Below are 2,519 nucleotides of genomic sequence, written 5' to 3'. Positions count from 1 at the left end.
TGTGTGTGTGTGTGTGTGTGTGTGTGTGTGCGTATGCGTGTGTCTGCGTGTGCGTGATGCGTGAAATCGACTAGCAACGGTAGCTTAACAATATTTCGATTTTTGTAAAATTTCTGGGTAGAATTTTATGGGTGTCGTTTAAGTCTCATTTTGATTTCCCTGTCTCTCTATCTCTGTCCGCCACCTCCCCTTCTCTCTCTCTCTCTCTCTCTCTCTCTCTCTCTCTCTCTCTCTCTCTCTCTTTCTCCCTCTCTCTGTGTCACTCTCTGTCTTTCAATCCCAAGACTGTCTCATTACTCTCTCTATCTGTCTATCTGTCTGTCTGTCTATCTGTCTGTCTGTCTGTCTGTCTCCTCCCCCCCCCTCTCTCTCTCTGTCTCTGCTTCTGACTCTCTGTTTCTGCCTCTATCTGAGTGTACATATTTGAAGTACGATATTGGTCAGCAATGTATTTGTTCATATCAATAAAGATACAGTGAATACATATGCGTGATGCGTGAAATTGGCTAGGAATACATAGTAGCTTTTGTACATTCAATTTTGTAAAAATTCTGGGTAGAATTATGCATGTGGTTTGATTTTAACTGTACTACGGTCTCTGTTTACCACCCCCTCCCCTCTCTCTTCTCCTCCCATCCTCCATTCCCTCTCATTCCTCTATCTCATTTCATCTCTCTCTCTCTCTCTCTGTCCCTCCATATTTCTCTCTCTCTCTCGCTTTCAATCTTTCTCTACTCTCTGTCTTTCTGTCTCTCTCTCTGTCTCTCTCTCTGGCTCCCTCTCTCTCTCTTTCTCTCTCTCTCTCTCTACCTCTCTCTCTCTGTGTTTTGCTCTTTCTCTATCTATCTCTCTCCCCCCTTTCTCTTTCTCTCGTTCTCTCTCTCTCTCTGTCTTGCTTTCTCTCTCTCCCTCTCTCTCTCTCTCTCTCTCTCTCTCCCTCTCTCTCTCTCTCTCTTTCTTTCTTTCTTTCTCTCTCTGTTTTAAGTATTAGTTGGGGTTTTTTTCCTTCTTTTTTTTTGCTTTTTCTTTAAACTAATAAATTATGACGTATGACCTATCAAAACGAATTACTTCTTTTTCTCCTTTTTTTCTTTACTTCTTTTTTCTCTCTTTCTTTCTTCCTTGCTTTCTTTCTTTCTTTTTCTTTTTTTTCTTTACTCGTTTGTTTGCAATTACAGAGTTTTCCTAGACAGTCGTTTACTTTTTTTAAAATATAGCTCTTTCCATAGCCTGAATTTATATAGGATGACGTATACCACAAGGAAACAGGTGTTTATGCGTTTACATTTTGTCTTTCTGAAATGGATGGGAGTACCATAGTTTGAATCAATTCTCGTGTAGGGACATGTGTATATTCAATCTCACGATTCAGAGAGAGAGAGGGAAGAGAGAGAGAGAGAGAGAGAGAGAGAGAGAGAGAGAGAGAGAGAGAGAGAAAGGTAGCAGCAGCAGGACATCTGTAGCAGCATCAGCAGCAGCAGCAGCAGGAGGAGGAGGAGGAGGAGGAGGTGGAGGAGGAGGAAGTGAAGGTGGAAGAGGATGAGGGGATAATCTGTTTGTACCTTTTTGAACGTGTGCAAAGAAGTTCTGTATTCTGCTGTAGACAGAAATGATACTATTCGACATTGTACGTATAAAGGCTTAGGCTGGGTAACTTTTTGTACACATATTTTTTACTTTACTTTTCATTACAACGTTTCCAGTCGTTGTCAAGCCGATAGTGTCGTGTTAGCACCAGGGGCGGCTCGTGGGTAAAAAAAAGTGGGCGTGCACAATTAAGCTATCTTAGGTTGAAAATAGTCAAGGGCATAGTAAATGAGACGGTGTATAATTTTAAGATCTTTAGGTTGGTGAGGGAAAACCTTGTGATTCTATTTTCATTCTTTTTTCTTGTGGCTTTGACTTCTAGAACAAAATCTGTTTGTTAGCTTAACGTCAATTTCATTCATCCTGCATTAGAACTGAACACTCAAGTAATACCTTTCACCACTTCACTACAAAACCGTTCAAAAGCACAACTCATAGGACTGTGACTTAAGTATGTCACGTTCACCTCCCTCAGGTTCACGGTCACAGAGTCACTTAAAATAGCGGCATGACAATGAACCAATCACAATTCACTTGAGTACTCCGCTGGATTGTTCCGGGGCTCCCATAATTTTAGTATAGAATAGTGCACTGTCGATCGCGTTTATTTTTAAATTGCCTACTGTGAGCTATGTTTCGGCACTATTCGGCAGGAGCACATTTGCGATGTTTTATTAGTATTAATGTACCGCCAAACTCTCTACGAGTGTCGTAATCGCTTGGGTTATCCCAAAGAGCGATTTATAGGTCAGGTATCCACTGTTGAATATCCTGCTAGGTTTAGATACAGTGCATGAACGTTTGCACGGCATATTAGATGTTTTACGGCGCTATAGACACAGAAATGACAGTTATGGCGCCAGGGAGAAATGTGTTTTGATATACTGGTTAGCACGTGATCCGCGCTACTGGTTATATATATATATATATGA

Source organism: Aplysia californica, unplaced genomic scaffold (assembly GCF_000002075.1).
Source record: "Aplysia californica isolate F4 #8 unplaced genomic scaffold, AplCal3.0 scaffold00358, whole genome shotgun sequence".
Classification (NCBI taxonomy): Eukaryota; Metazoa; Mollusca; class Gastropoda; order Aplysiida; family Aplysiidae; genus Aplysia; species Aplysia californica.
The sequence above is the reverse complement of the archived record's forward strand: the minus strand, read 5'-3'. Positions refer to the sequence as shown.